Source organism: Hemicordylus capensis, chromosome 2 (genome assembly GCF_027244095.1).
Source record: "Hemicordylus capensis ecotype Gifberg chromosome 2, rHemCap1.1.pri, whole genome shotgun sequence".
In the NCBI taxonomy this organism is placed as follows: domain Eukaryota; kingdom Metazoa; phylum Chordata; class Lepidosauria; order Squamata; family Cordylidae; genus Hemicordylus; species Hemicordylus capensis.
The window spans coordinates 411,952,141-411,968,847 of NC_069658.1; the positions used below are offsets into that span (position 1 = coordinate 411,952,141).

Below are 16,707 nucleotides of genomic sequence, written 5' to 3' on the forward strand. Positions count from 1 at the left end.
CAGGAAGAGGTAGCCCACTCTGAAAGGGCAGTTCTCCTGGAGTCAGGCTGATGTCTAGAAAGCAAGGTTTTAGTAGCAGGACTGAGTTACTAAGGTCAGCACCAAGGCACTAAAGCAGAGCGCTCAGTATGTGTGCTGCTGAACTAGTAAGTGAAGACTGAGGCTTCAGTAGTGTCTTTGAGACTCCACCCTTTCTGGAGTCCCTAAGGGCATCTGGCTTGGGTGGTAAACCAAGTAGGCCCCTCCCTTCTTGGCTGAACCAGCAGGCTGCCCGCCTTGCACTCCTCCACTGTTGCTGAAGGTCAGTCTGGGCTCACTGTTAGCATCTTTCCTGTGGAGAGAAGGAGGGGACTTCTTCTGTGGAGAGAAGGAGGGGACTTCTTCTTCTTCTGTGCCCTCAATGTGCCTTCTGAGGGCACATTGGTGGATAGTTCCCTTCTTCCTGATGGGCCGGCTTCTTCAGCAGGTGTACCTGGAATGGAGCTAGGTCATGGAAGTTCTCCTGGTTCAGGGGCCTCTGAACCCACTTCCTGCCCATGGTAGTTATTGGGGAACTCCTGGGGGTGCAGATCTTCAGAGGGCCCCTCTGGGTTCTGTCTAGTATCGTTGTCAGGAGCCTCAGGGTCTCCCATTGTGGTCTTGGTTTCCCTGGTCTGGAAGTCTGGAACCTCCACATCTGAGGAGTCATCAGGGGCAATCCCAATGCAGCAGTACCTTAGAGACTAACAGCATGTTTACTCGGAAGTAAAGTCCCGCTGTGCTCAGTGGTGCTTACTCATTAATACGTATGGTATATGGTAGCATGAGTTTTTGTAAACAAGAGCCTGCTTTCTCCAGTAGCAATTACGAAATCATAAGTTATTTTCCGGAGGAATATTTGTTTGTTTGTTTGTTTATTACATTTCTACACTGCCCAAAACTTGCATCTCTGAATTGAACCTACATTGGAGAAAATGGCATTTGATCTCTAAATTTAGAGTGTGGTGGTTTTCTCCATAGACATACAGTACTTTAGAAGTAGGTATTGGAAAAGGAAATCATCTTAAACATTTTTTTAAAAAGCAAAACAATTTTTTGGTGTGTTAGCTACTGAAATCAATCCTATTGTTCTTTAGTCATCAGAAAGTGAAATTTGGTACCAGTGAACCTCTGAGCTTCCTTTTTGATGATCATAATGTATTCAGATAAATCTGAATTCTATAACAAAACTGCTGTGGATAATATTACACCTTTTTATGCTTTGATAGTCAGTATAGCTGTTTATTAGTTTTGACACATATGTCTTGATCGTGGTTGTTATGATTTGTAAAGAAATGTGCTTCCTCAAAGAAATATTATAGGTGATCTAGCTTTTAGTGGCTTAATTCTCATTTAGTATCCCATTGGATTGCTCTTTGTGCCAGTTATAAAATATGAATGTCAAATTCTTTTCCATATTTATTTGCTGTCTCCTCAAGTTCTATTAAAGCTATTTTTTCTTTATGAGGCATGTACAATAAAATTTTGTGGCTTAATGCTTTTTATCAAGTTCCTTAAATAGTTGTTGACCTTTTATTTGGTTATGTCTTCTAATTTCAGTTTCCACTTACTGCCAACTGTTTTATTCTCTAGTTGTGTTTTAAAACTTTTTGGAATGCAGCATCCATTACTTCTACATTTGTATTAACTTCCACTGGGGCCAAGGGCTAGATTTGATTAATGTGAAAGACATGCTGTGTTTCCTCTAGTCCCTTCTTTTCTCTCCCCCTGCTCCTCCTCCATCTTTTTTTGGCTGATCTTTGTGTTTAATCTAGTATTATTCAGTGAGGAATTCTGTAGGAGGCTGAACTAGACTTCTGCATGCTTTCATAATGTTCTTCAGTACAAAATTGCTAACTTTGCCTTGTGCCCTGAAGCAAAAAGAGGTAGTTATCCAGGAATTGTAATATTTTGGGTTGATAGGAATTGAATACAAAACTGACAGTGTCACACAGCCTTGAATTACTGAGAGAAGTTGCTTCCCACTCCCTCCCTACTTGCCTATACAGCTCTTACTTAATCTTCCCTCTGTAACACACTTGCTCTGCCTCACCTGTCTCTAACAATATAATGACTTTTTAAGATTTGTGGGGTAGGGGGAGAAACAGTAAATGTGGAATGATTAGACATTATAGTAGTTCCTAGTAAACTGCAACTCTGTGGAAGTCATTACATTGCTCTCCGTGGGAGGTGGAGATATATGACTCATTCATGGCTTATCAAAATTTTAGGGCTGGAACCCTGACGTTTGGTAGAAACACAGTCCATGACACCATTAGAGGTGTGCACACAACTGGCTGGCCCAGTTCAATTTGAGTCTGAACCGGACTCAAACCGGATTGGGCCAGTTCAGTTCTGCATTCCCTCAAACCCCCTGGTATGGTTTGGGAGGGTTTCGTGAATTAATTTTTTTTCCCAAGAATCATTGCCCCCATGAGACTGGCCAGAATAGTTTTTATGAATGGAGAATAACCATTATGGAGCTTCATGGTAGATAACAACTGGACTGAAATTGAATGCTATAAAGAAGTTCATTCCGGTGCTACTCAGAACTCAGCTGCAAATAAATGCAAATGACAAATGTTTTCATTTATTGTGTAATTCAAGGCTTCAATAAAATAGTATTTGAATTTTTGTTTTTCAGCTGGGGAGTGTATTAAGCACTCTCGAAGAGCACATTATTGCCATCAAAAGTTGTTATAATTTGAGGAATGTGGGACTCTGATATCTGTAATATGTATGGCATTATAGATTAAAATTTGCTCCCAAACCATCAACAAGCTATGACTGAAGCACACACTTTCTATATTTCATGTGAGGGAAATTTCCAGCTGCATAGAAGGAGGAGGTCTAAAACATTTTACAAAGCCACAATTAGATAATGAGGTGAGTCTCACGATCAGTGAGACTCGCCGTTACGGGGTTAGTGGGGAGAAGGCAACCCTGGGCGGCCGGATCAGCCACCCACACGACTTGCCAGCTCTGTGGGGATCGGGATTGTGCGGGGCATGCTGGAGAGACCCCTGAGCCTGGGAGGCTGCTTGCAGCCTCCCAGCCGGGGTCTCCTCATGTGTTGCTGCGGCACGGAGCTGCAGCATGGCAATACACGACCAAAAAACCCGGGTTAGCGGAGCGCTCCTGGACACCCAATCCTTGGCCTTCACAGGGGGCTCATTCCCCAACTCCACCCCCTGCCTTATTCCTCCAGCTGCTTGCAGCTGTGGAGCTGTTTACCTGGCTAGTCCCTCTCCACCAATCTGCTGCCTCTTGGGCGACACCTGCCCATCCCCTGGCAGCTGTGGCAGGTCTCTCTGAATCTTCTCTGGCTTCTGAGAGGTAATTGCCAGGCTGTCCTGGCGTCTGGAGCCCCCGGCTTCTCTCGGCACTTTGTTGGCTGGGCACACCTCCTTTTCTCAGGGAGGAGGGGAGGAAACCCCGACAGCTCTCTTAAAGACCAGACTTCCTATCTTGGCTGGGAGCATGTTCCAAAGCTCGGGGATGGCTACAGAGAAAGCTCAGCTCGGATTTGCTCCCCAGATGAGCTGGCGATTGCTGCAGGTGGACCTCTCCAGTAGTGATGTGCACGGACCGGTCCGGAGGACATTCTATAGGCCTCCGGACCGGTCCGGACATGGGCGGTTCGGGCGGATTGGGGTGGGGGTTCCTTTAAGGGCAGGGGGAGGGTTTACTTACCCCTCCCGCCACTTTCCCCCCTCTGGCGCACATATTTTAGTCAGTAATTGGGGCGGCAGGATACTTCCCTGCCGCCCCTTCCCCCGCTCGGCTACAAAAGGCTTCAGGAAGCCTTTTGCGCACACACTTCATGTCTCCGCAACACGCATGTGCATGTGTGGCCGCAGGCACGCACGTCGCAGAGATGTGAAGCGCATGCACGACGTGCACATGTGCAAAAGGCTTCCTGAAGCTTTTTGCAACCGAGCAGGGGAAGGGGCAGCAGGGAGATATCCTGCCACCCCAATTATTGACTAAAATACGTGCGCCGAAGGGGGGGAAAGCGGCTGGAGGGGTAAGTAAACTCCCCCCCCCGCCCTTAAAGGAACCCCCGCCCCAGTGCCAGACTGCAACTCCGTGGTTACGTGTCCACCTCTACTCTCCAGATGACCTTACCTAGCAAGGATCATAGAGAAGAAGGCGCTCTCTTAAATAACCTAGATCACAAGAAAGCTTTCTCTTGAATAATATCACAGTGCAGTGGGGTGTGTGCCCTGCAGAACCTCTTCTAAATCAGAACAGAACATACTTTATTTCGGTCGTTGACCAGAAACATTATCACACACAACAGAACATAATTTGCATAGAATATAACAAAACTTAGCCACTGTGTTGGTGTATTTATGATTAAAATTTGACAATAAAATTTTTAAGAGTGACTCATCTGGATAACCAGGAAACATCACAAGATACGGCAAGATAAATGTTGATCGATCATTCTTGTAGAGGTCACAATGTAAAATAACATGTTCAGTAGTCTCAGTATCGCCTGACCCACAAGGGCAAAGTTGGGATGCGTAAGGAACCCCCCTAAACCTCCCTTGGAGCACCGCTGTAGGGAGTGCATTTAATCAAGCTAAAGAAAGCGCCCATCTGAACTTGGAAAAAGAAATATTATTTAAGTATGCAGCGGGTTTTGTGCTAAAAAGCTGATCTCCAAGGTAAACAGCTTTTGGGATTTTGACAACTTCTAACTGTAAATCAGTGTCAGAAATATGTTGTTTAATAGACTTCCTAGCGCAATCATAACCCAAACTAATAAGCATATCCAGTGAAAACCCATAAAATTGGGATTTTGTTTTAACAAGACGCTTCCAGGTAGAATCTAAATCATCATGGTGCATACGTATGTGTGTGCCTTTTACAATTTAGCAAGAACACAGAATGATAATTGCTGCACCATAACACTGTGCCCTAATTGTGTAGCTAATCTAATGAAAGTATCCCAGGTTTGGGTAAGGCTTCCAAAAATTAAAGTAATTATATTAAAAAGGTGGTGACTTCATTGAGCTCCACTCCAATGTCTGCATTGAACACAATTATAAAAGTATCTGGAATGGCTCCCTTGAATATTTCACCACTTTAGTTGAAGAGAAGATGCAGCTTTAAAAGACTGAGCTTGTTGCCCTGTTCTTCCCGGAAGCTACTAGTATCCCTCACTAGGGTATACATTATTTGGTGTCCTGTTTTATCTGCTGAGGCACTTTATTAATACCTTGTAAAAAGGAGTACTTGCTACTGTTTTTCTTCAGTGTCCAAAACAGTAACATTCTCATAAAAGGAGAAGTGCTCCTGCATGGAAGGGGTGTCAGAGAAAGGAAGAAAGAGCTGTCTAAAAAGAGAGCTTTTCTAATTGCTTTCGAATGCACATGTTATTAATTGTTTGGAGTATTGGCTTTAACTTAACTTCAAGCTCAAGGAAGAAAGTGCTGCTCTTTCCAGCTATGCCTGACCTGCCTCATTAAAAATAGGTTGACATCAAAGAGGTGGACTGCGGAGACAATGCTTGTTTATAACCAGTGTTCTCTCCACATACCATCAACATCCTACTCGTTTGAGAAAAGAAGCACGAGATTAACTTGGCAGTGGGGTGGGGGATAAATGACATCAGAGTGCTAATTATGCAGACAAAAATACAAACAGGCTAGATCTCGTAATACAAAAGCAAGCAAAATAATGACCTTTCCCCCCAGCAGCCTGTGTTTAACATGCCCTTTACTAACAATTCACCTTGGAGCTTCCTCCATCCCCCCTCTCCCTCTTCTCCCTCTCCCTCTTCTCTGCTGTTCAGTGTTTTCTGCCATGAGAGGCGGAACAGGAATAGTCTTGCATGTAGTCCCATGGCTCCAGGCTGTCAGTGCTGTTTCCTAGGTCTGAGACCATACCCAAGCCTATTACTGCTATTACTTCTCCAGAGAGTTGACTCTCTGAGTCCCACAGAAGAAAAGCTCTGCACTAGAGTAACTGATACCTGCAAACCAGCATTCCCTCTAATAGGGATTCCCAGATGTTGTTGACTACAACTCCCATAATCCCCAAGCTGAAGCCATTGCAGCTGGGGATTCTGGGAGTTGTAGTCAATCACATCTGGGAATCCCTGTTAGAGAGAACACTGCTGCAAACTGTTCTTGGTTTCAATCTAGATGTCCCCATGTAGAAAATTAAATACAGAGGATTTGGATGATAGCACTGTCCACTCATTTGTAAATGTAGGGACTTTAATCTTTTAAAATATCTATCTATGCCTCTGTTCAGGCAAAAGGCAGGGTGGACAGGCGCAGGTACTTGCCTGCAGCTGTGTTGCGCTCTCTCCCTCCCTCCCTCTACCACACCCCACCCCACCATGGCTGGCTATTCCTCTCTCTTCTCATTGCAACTTTACCTTGAGCCATGTGGGCTAGTCATTCACCATGGTGGGGGCAGGGGAGGGTGAGCAAATGTAGCTGTGACCAAATCTGTGCATGCCTGCTTGCCTCACCCCCTGTCCCCTCCCACCCCACCCTCACCCATCACTCCTGATTTTAGTAGAAATGTGTATGTATGTATAATACTTTCTTTACACAATGTATGGGTTATTTTACAATTGGCAGTGTAATTCTGCTTTGTGTGATTTCTTTTCCTCTTTCCATTTAAATGGTCACAATTGCAACAATTAAATGATAAATTTGCATTTTAAAGTTTATATTTCTTAACACAAACAACAGAATTTGCAAAATAAAAAGAGTTACAGAGAGTTGCTCAGACCCATGACTTCCAAACTGAGGTGTGATGGTGTTGTTGGCTTGTTTGAGAGTTCCTTCTTGGCTGTAGTGTTGAGACCCATTCTGATGTTGCCGTTCCCTCTACTTGAAGTCTGAAAGTAATAAATATAGGCTTAGCAAACAACCAGCTCACAGGAGCTCTCTAGGCAGGGACCTTCTTCTGTAGGCCTCTGGATCCTCTGAGGATTGTTCCTTTAGGAAAAAAAATCATATATGGTATTCTTCCTCAGTGAGGGAGTGTCTCCTCTGACTGATGGGTTGATCCTCCCACCTGCCTGGAGAAAGGGCCAATCAAATTTGAGCTCATGGAGTCCCCTTGGAGGATCAACCCCCTTGAGCTCCATTCTTCACCCTGTCTCGCTCGGAGCCTTTGTCAGTCAGCTTGGTGCAACTAGGCCTTGTTGTTGCCCTTTTAGGTAGATATTTGGTCATCTCCTCCCCCACTTTGGTTTTCTCTCAGGATCCCAGCCGTGAGTCAATGGGGAAAGGGAGATGGTTAGTGCTGCTGTTCGTGCCCCTCCCCCGCTTTTAGGCCTGATTGTGCCTGTGCAGTGTTCCATCATGGCTGTGTGGGCAGGCATTGAGGAGAGAGAGTTGCCTCCTTCTCTCTCAGAGGACACCACTGCCATCTCAGCTACAGCTGTGACAGCAAAGGAAACCCAGACGGGGTCACACTTCCTCCATAAGGCAGCCACCAAGGGAAAGCACGTAAAGAAGTGGCCATACTTAATGGAGGGTGTGGAAGTGGAGGGGGCATCTGTGGCTGTCTCTTTCCTGGTGCATCAGCCAAAGACCCCCACCGCATCTACCTCCAGTTCCTCCAAGGCCCTGCAAATGCCCTGGGTGAGTGCAGGCGGGGCCAGCTCCTGTGGCCAGGCCAGTGCAGGAGAAGATCAATAGGAGGAGGAAATTCCCAAGCACTTGTGACACTCCTTCGAAAAATTGTGGCAGAGGAGCTTGCCAAAAAGCCGACTGCTCCTGTGACTGCCAATTCTGAGGGTGGGAATCAGCCACCAGCAGGGCCTCACCCTGGTAAGTCCAAAAAGAGCACCACTAGGGGGTGTGCTACTAAAAGGTCTAAACAGGCCAAAGCTCAGCCACGCCACTCCTCTAGCTGATCAGACCCAGGTTCTTCCCCACCTCCCCTTGGATCCAAGGCAAAAAGGACCAGACCTAGGCAGCAGCCCCCTGACTTGTCACCCCAGAGACTGCTAAACCCAGATCTACCTGATGAACCACCCAATGTCCAGGATAAGAAGTCAGACACAGACGAGTGGCTGGAAATTACCTCTGTGGTCATTTCCCACCACCATTTTGTGGCCCTTTTGATTGAAAAATAAAATTTCCCTGCCATTTTTCATGGGGAAATGGCAGAATTGAGGCTTGGGGAGGGGGCATTGGTGGACAGCTGGAGACCTGCAGAGGACAGTATGACACTTGCTGTCTCTTATTTCTTCAGTTTTAAGCCATTTTTTGAGCCTCAAGGAATCTAACCCCCAAATCCCATTGCCTCAGTGCCTCATTATCCACAGTTTTGCTATCCATGGTTTCAGCCGAGAATGAAACCCCTGCAGATAATGAGGTTACCTGTATTTCCATTATCTTATTGCAAACAATATCCAGTCTTGTCTTTCCCCTAAACTTTTTCGTATCTGTACAAAACCTTAATATCCACTAATTGTGATGGGTTGCTTAAATGGTCTATCTAAAGCACTGTACAAGGGATCATCATTTATTGTACTAAACCATTATATTAGCAATACTGATCTACCTTCACTGAATCACTATCCTTCACTGTAATACTGCTTCTAACTGTGCCCAGGGAGGCATAACATATAACTTGCTGATTCATGTTTTAGGAACATGTAAATATTATAATATCAATTATAATAACAAATTAAGCGATAATGCTGAAATTTTATGATTATTATATTATACTATATTGTGTTATATTAGATTTTCAGTTATTAGACCATGAGCCAAAGGTCATGTGTACTGTTCCACGTACAAACCGGGATGATTGAGGTTCCCTTTCCTATCTATCTATCTATCTATCTATCTATCTATCTATCTATCTATCTATCTATCTATCTAGGTTTTTATGCAACTTTTGAACAGTGTGATCAAATGGCATGCAATTAAAAGATTAAATCAATTACAACAAACAAACAGGTTAAAATAACATGCAGTATCTGCAAAAATACAGCAGTAGCAAAAATCCTTAAGTCAGTCAAGTCAGGGCAGGGTGAGTGTCTGCTTGAATGAGAAGGGCCCAGAAAAGACCAGTGAATTTAATTTTTTTTTTAACATTTCAAGCCCCAGACAGGCTCAAATTCAAGCCAAACTGGGGAGGTGTTCAGGGGTGCACAAAACCAAACATGTCCAGTCCGGTTCAAGTCCGATCCAGACTCAAACCGAACTGGGCAAACTGGTTTTGTGCTAACCCCTACAGCTGGCCCACAAACCGCAGCTGTACAAAGAAACTCCTGCGCGCAGCAGCTACCTGGTCATCCATGAGCTTTACAGCACACTCAGACTACAAACCTCCTCTTTCAGATAATTTGCAATCCCATTGAGAACAGTCTGTATATAAGACCATGGTGGATTGGTGGTGTGTGTGTGTGCACGCAAGATGCCAGCTTTACAAAGCTTCTTAAAGATAGGGGATACTCTGTAAGAGCAAATGACAGATTGAAAGAGGTGAATGCATACATCTGGAAACACTGGTTTGCCTGTTTGCAGCCTCTTGTGCTACATCAAATGCCCCTCCAGAGGATCTCCCAAACTTCAGGTGTTGGTTTTTTGAAGTTGAAAGTTACTCAAGGAGGAGCATCACAAGCCTCAGTTGTATTTAGGCCAATCAATGCATGCGGCCCTTTAGATCATGATCTGTCATTGTAATGATTAAAAATGTTAATAAACTGTAGCATTGTCATTTAACTATACTGTATGTTTTCATTAAGACTGAAGCATTTATGTGTGCCTAAACCATCAAAAAACATTCCCTCTGTGCTCCAGTTCAACAATAAATGCCACTGTTCCAATCTACCTTTTTAATTATATGGGTGTTTTCCCCCCCAGGATTGTCATTCGGTCCCTTCCTTTTTCATGTGAATTTAATTGCTCATTTGGGTGCTGAAAAGGAATGTGTACTTACTGTATTTAATATCAGTAGGTTTGCCAGCAGGTTTCCAGGCAAAATACAAAGTGCTATTTGTAACTTATAAAGCCCTAAATGGCTTAGGCCCTGGTTATTTAAGAGAGCATCTTCTTCACCATGACCCACACCGCCCACTGAGGTCATCTGAGGAGGTCTGTTTCCAGTTGCCACCAACTTGTCTGGTGGCTACACAGAGATGGGCCTTCTCAGTTGCTGCCCCGAGATTGTGGAATGCGCTCCCTGCTGAGATACGATCCTCCCCATCTCTGGCAATTTTCAAAAACCACCTGAAAACCCATCTTTTCACCCAAGCTTTCCTGGCTTTTAAAAATGGTCTGTTTTTAATTTTATGGCTGTTTTTAAATTGTTGCATTGTTTTAACTTTTATATGTGTTTTAATTGTTTTTATGTTAACCACCCAGAGATGAAAGTTTGGGCGGTATAGAAGTTTAATAGATAGATAGATAGATATCAGGTCAAACTGTATTTTTCTCTCTGTAATGCCTAAAGTATTAGGCAGCAAGCAACTGTGCTGTCAACTGTTCACTTCTCCTTGTCTCCATATAGATTTAAAATGAACTGACCTCTTATTCATTTTCAAAGTTTACAAAACATGTCATGTAAAATAATAAGAGTATTCAGAACAAACTTACACTTGTTCTGAATACTTGTTATGTGACAAGGGATTTTTAGTGCTACTTTTCATACTGTAGAACAAAAGGTTGCTCTGTTGACCTTTTATTCGACAATTATGCAGTTCACTGTCTGTTTCTGTGACATGGCTAGAAATGTTTAGCCCTTTGCTTTTCATTGTTTGTTGTTTCTAATAGACAAAAGCGTCAGTGTACAGCTGTAGCTCCTGCTACAGTCTTGCTTTTATTTTCAGAAGGGGAAAATGGATCATGTTCTCAGAAGATGGATTTGGGAGGCATTCTGAGTTTTGATTACCACTGAGCTGTTTCTGCCTTTGTGTCCATAGTTTAAAGTTTTCAAAACGTTAGACCACATCTGTCTAGCATATAAGTGGCTGGCTCCAGGTCAGTGGCGGCCCTTGAACGTGTGACTCCCTGGGGATGCCTGCAGAGGGGTTTACCTTGGCAGGTGGGGTCACGAGCAACTGAGACTCTAGTGCTGGCAGCACCTGCTCAGGCAGGCCCACTTGTCATCCTCTCTTACTGTGGATGGGCTAGCACTAGCAGGCTCCCCCACTTGCCTTAGCAGTTAACACAGCAAAGGCAGCAGGTTCTCTTCCAAACTGCTTGTATGGATGAGAATGGTACTGGGTTAAGACAACAGTGGTGACACAACTTCACACTGCTTCCTCCTGGCACCATCCTTGTGCATCTGGGGGATCTCAGGAGTCAGCCATGCATGTTATCTTGACCCTGGGCCGGTGCCCAAAATATCCAGTCCTGCCAGTGTTCAAAGACTATTTTGCCTCCATGGGTGGGACTTATAGGCAGAATAATCTTTCTCCATCTATTTGTCTCTGTTGTTACTAGTTTTCTAATAATGGAAACTGAGCTGAAAAACATTATCATATTTGAATGGAATTTTTAACAATTGGAATAGATTTGGGGTTTGGCCTTTGCAAATGCAGCTCCTCTAGCAATTTGTGTATCTATCTGAAGACCTTGAAGTCTCTTGAAGTCTCTTGGTAGGATTAGGAATTGGGTGATTGTCATTGCTGAACTCTAATTTGTTACGTTAGGTAGCCACCAGGCATTTTCATAGGCTCTGGAACTCCTCTGGAACTCCTTCCCCAGGGAGGAAGAAGTTCTGGAACTCCTTCCCCAGGGAGGCTTGCCTGGTGTCCATTTGGTTGCTTGTTTTGCCTCAATACCAGGTGAAGGCCTTTTTATTTGCTTAGGCTTTTTGTATTGTTTAGTCTTAATTTGTTTTAACACCACTGTTTTATCTGTGGTCTGCAACCTGTGCTTTTTGTATTGTATAAGTTTCTCTGCGAGCCTTGGCAGAAGAGTAGGATACTGAGTTTTACAGATAATAAATATCCCTCAGTGTGGACTTTTTACCATTTCTAGTTTCACTGACTAGAAGATAACTTGGTTAACATGGTTTGACTGCCACCTCAGTCCAGTAACTCTGGTTGAATCTCTTTGTTATCCCATCCTCTGTCCTGTGTAGAGCCTGGAGGAAAAGTCTATCAACAGCTACTGGTGTTTATGACTATAGGCTACCTCCGAGTTCAGAGGTAGTGTGCCTGTGAAACCCAATTGCAGGGAAGCAACAATAGGCAAGGGAGCATGCCTTCATCCCCTGATAGTTGGGCTTCCCAGAGGCATTTGGTGGACCACAATGGGAAACAGGATGCTGGATTAGATAGGCCTTGGGCCTGATCCAGCAATCCTCTTCTTAAGTTTTTACATAGACTGAAGAAAACAACAGCTTTATCAGCAAACTAACATTTTAAAGTAGAGCAAGGTACTACAGTTTGAAGTCTAGAGATACTGGCCAACATCTCAATGCTGTGCTTGTTCAAGGATGTTGCACTATTTCTGCAGCTTGCATTCCAGACTAATGCTGTGCTCGCATAACAAGGTGCACACGGTGCGGCATGCCTCATATGTTTTGCAGGGTACTCTTGCACAAGAGTGCTTAAATGCAACAGCATTTAACAGCATAATGGCACTGTTACCAAAAAAAATATCTATGATTTAGCACATAATAGTTGCACAAGCATATTGTTAGGTAGCCTTGCACAACCATAATGTTAGGATGTTGGCCACAGTCTTCCACAATTGTAACTATATATGTTGTTGCAGAGGAAGAAACAGCGGTAGCAAGCAGGCAGAGTATGGAGGCAGAACAGGAACTGAGGGGAAGCCAGAGGGAGGAATCCTTTTATGTGTGGGAAAGAAGAACAGAGCGAAATGTCTGCCCTGTCGCAGTTCTTATGCAGCTGCTTAACTGAAAGCAGGGAGAACTGCAGGCTCTGTATGGGTTCTGTATGTATGCAGTGTTAGTAACACTTTATTTTAATAAAGGACACTGTTTATATTAAGTTGAGGGCCTTTCTCTTGAATGCACTTGCAGTATAACTTTAAAAAGTACATGAGACAGATCTTTGCTGGAACAAAAACCAGACACCTTATGCTTCATTTTTGGCTGTTTGTGCAAGAGTCGGTAAATTGATTTTAACTTCACCCAAGTAGTTTAAACCATAAATAATACCCTGTGCTCAGAGTTATTGGATTGGGATGAAATAATGCTGTTTCTGGCAGCTTCAAAAACTTCATCAGTTTTTAACTTTATTAGAATTCTGATGAAATTAGCAGTACTTTTGTGTTCTCTTTCAAATGAATGTAAACTGAATGTTCTGTACTGAAAACAGATGGGATTAACTTCAGGAATACAAAGCTAGGCATAATAATATTTCTAAAGTAAAATTTTCCACTGCATATTCAGTTTTTATAATGTCCCACAGAAAAACTGTGTGTGTGAGAGAGAATGAGAGAGAGCGAGAGAGCGCGCTGAGAAGACAAATTGGCACTGACCAAACATACCTTTTTCTTCAGTTGCCAACTGTTATTCTTGAGAACCGGAAACAGCACTCAGCAAATACTAGCATGCACATTTATTATATTACCAGCAAAACGCTTTTTAATTTGAACTCATTCAGTTTCTGACCAGGTGAATAAGGAGCACCAATCCAGTGCTAGTAATATGATATTCTGTTCCTGTGAAATGTACCTGGGTTAGGGACTGAGTGGCATTGCTGCACTCAGATAGCTGTTTGGGGAGGTCGGCACTCTGGTTCTTGTTATGCTTAGCAGAATACAAGAGCCAGCAAGGAAACTTTTAAAATAAAATATTGTCCAGTGAAAGGCCCTTGATGTGATGAGGCTGGCTGTACAGAGAATGATGTGGAGTGAGGCATGCTGTTCTACAGGCTTTTAAAAAGCTAACACTGATTGAGTACTCAAGTGTTTCAGAAAGAACAGGCAGGTAGTAGGGCTATTTATCATAGGTAATAATTTCACATATATTGTGCTACAAGCACATAATGTAGCAAGATTCTCAGCATTGTCTAGGGGTGTTTTAAAAATAGTCTTAGATTTTTCATTGTTGTCACATCATAGATAACAGATAAGTTCTGCAAGTAGACTTAAAATATGGATGAGCATAGCAATTACATGTTAGCTATAATATTCAAATCTGCTTCTGATACTACTACTACTACTACTACTACTACTTATACAGGTGGCCATTATTCATGGGGGTTCCATTCCTGCCAATTTCCATGGATAATGAAACCATGAATAACGAGACCTTGAGTCTATGGAATTCCTTGAGCTTTAAAAAAAGCACTAAAAAGTAGGAAGGGGGCAGAAATACGGGTACCTTGTTCTCCAGGTCTCCAAGAAAGCCTCCCCCCACCAATCCTCTTTTTCCTGTTTACAATCTGTTTGTTTTTGTTTTGTTTTTTTAAAGTCCCCCCCCAAAAGGCTCAGCACTTCAAAATGGTGGCCAGAAATGACATCAGAAGTCATTTCCAGCCACTCAGGAACTGCAGATAGGTTAAAAAAACCCTATATTTTATGCTGTAGATAAAGAAACTATGTCTCTTAAGACCCATCCATGGTGACCACGATCCACGAAACCACAGATAATGAGGGTTTCCTGTATACCACTTTTCAACAAAAGTACTCAGAGCAGTTTAGACTAGGGATGTGCACGAAGTGGTTCATGCATTTCGGGGGGGGGGGGAGTTAATGTAAGGGGCAGGAATGTTACCTGGAGTAGGACCCCAGACCCATAAACCAGCAGACAAGGATAATTGAAGGAAGCAAAACACCATTTATTCTTGACCAGCGCTGGTGGCGGGCTCTCTGTGCCTCACGGCTTCGCCAGAGAGTCGCCCCCTCCTCATTCCTCATAAGCTTTTATACACAGGAGTAAACAAGTAGCTGGGCGTCAACATTCAGCCCAAAAAGACCAATCAAGTTCTGACACACAGGTTTCAAGTAAAAGAACCAATCAAATCCTGACACACAGGTTTCGAAGTTATACAGTCTTACCATCCTAGGCCATACTATGTGCAGTGTCTATCTCCAGCAATAGAATGCTTCTTTCTCAGTCCACAGGAAGGGTGCCTTGCCCCTTACCTGCCCCACCGCTTTCCCCCCACTGGTGATCTTCCCAAAACCACTGGCATGGGGCTGCAGCAAAACCCCTTGCAGCATCAGCCACTTCCAGTACAACGCTGACCAAGCTGCAAAGAGGTATGCTGCAGCCCCACATCAGTGGTTTTGAGGAGAGCACCGGTGGGGGGATAGCGGCAGGCAGGTAAGGGCACCCTCCCTGCCCCTTAAAGTATCCCCCTGCCTCCAAACCAGCTCAAACGCCAGACTTCCAGACTGGTTCAGCACTCATAAATGAGTGTTGAACCAGTTCATGCACATCTCTAGTTTAGACAGATAGTTAAGATGGTTCCCTGTCCCAAACAGCTCACAATCTAAAGGGATCTATCTATAAGGTAGACAACAGGAACAGCCATCGGGCAGATGCTGTTTTGGGGTTGGATAGTGACAGTTGCTCTCCCCCTGCCAAATATAAGAGAATCACCAATTTAAAAGGTGCCTCTTTGTTCAGTTGACATCAGTTTGCTTTGATGACATGCTCTGTGGACATGTGCTCATAGGTTTGTGTGATACCATTATTCAGAATGCATTTTTATCTATTACAATGTGTCTGTACATAATGTGATTATTCTTGTGAATCAGAAATTGAATATTGGGGGGGAAACATTTAAAATTTGCAGGCACAATAAATTTATGCATTACTGCTGTTGTCTGTTTTAATAAACAAGCAAATAATCCCACCTCCAACCAACCCACATACCTTATGTTGCATTACAGTACTTCAGTATATAAATGATTCTTGGACCATTAAGACAGAAACATTGTAGATCTGACCTGTTCTGTGATCTCTGAAAAAGATATCTGCCTGACTCTCCATTGTCCAAGAAATGTATAAGATCTAGGCACCCAAACTGTTGCACGATGGCAGAAGAACAAGGCATTTGTGCTACATTCCTATCTCTGGCACAAAGGTGGGAAGCTAATTCCCTTACATTTGAACTGGGAGGTTCTCCTGCTCCAATGTTAAGGAAACATCAGAGCTGGACAAAAGCCGTAGCAATGATTCCCCAACCCCAGCATTTAGTTCTTCATCAAGTTAAGATGTCGAGCTCTGCCTCACTTGTCCCATATGGGATCATTACTCTGACTCTTGCTCCAGTTATTTCCCTGTAACTATAGCCAGGGATAGGTTCAGCTGCTCTGTTGTTGTCAAGCTTTGACCTACTTTTCTTGCTTCCGATTTAAATGCATGGGCAATTGCAGTGAAAAGATGTAGGAGTGGAGTGGCTTTTCTTGCATCAGATTAATGCCAGTATCCATAGATTTCTTCAGGGCTTTCCACTACCCCATGCTGGCCTGTAGGAGTGTTTCTCTTCTGTTAATTTAGTATTTTAGGGGGGAAACAGAAGGGCAGAGATATATTTGATAATAACAAGGTGCTGTACAGGCATAAAACTAGCAATGGCAACACCCTGCCCACAACCTCTAAAATCTAAATAAAAGCAGAAGCAAGAGAAAATTCATATTGTGGAGGAGAGAGTCTGAGCTGTGTATTCAATGGAAGTGTGAAGGAATTTCACATGACTGTACTTACCCACCTTCTCTTTTTTTCCTGCCTCTCCCATAGAAGCTGTACATCTGTAATAAGCCTGTG

At 43.6% G+C, this 16,707-nt stretch overlaps 1 protein-coding gene across 11 annotated transcripts in view; it reads left to right on the forward strand.

Annotated features, from left to right (window-relative positions):
- Positions 1-16,707, forward strand: part of PRKCA (protein kinase C alpha) — a 306,310-nt gene that overhangs the window by 208,441 nt on the left and 81,162 nt on the right. The window lies entirely within an intron of this gene.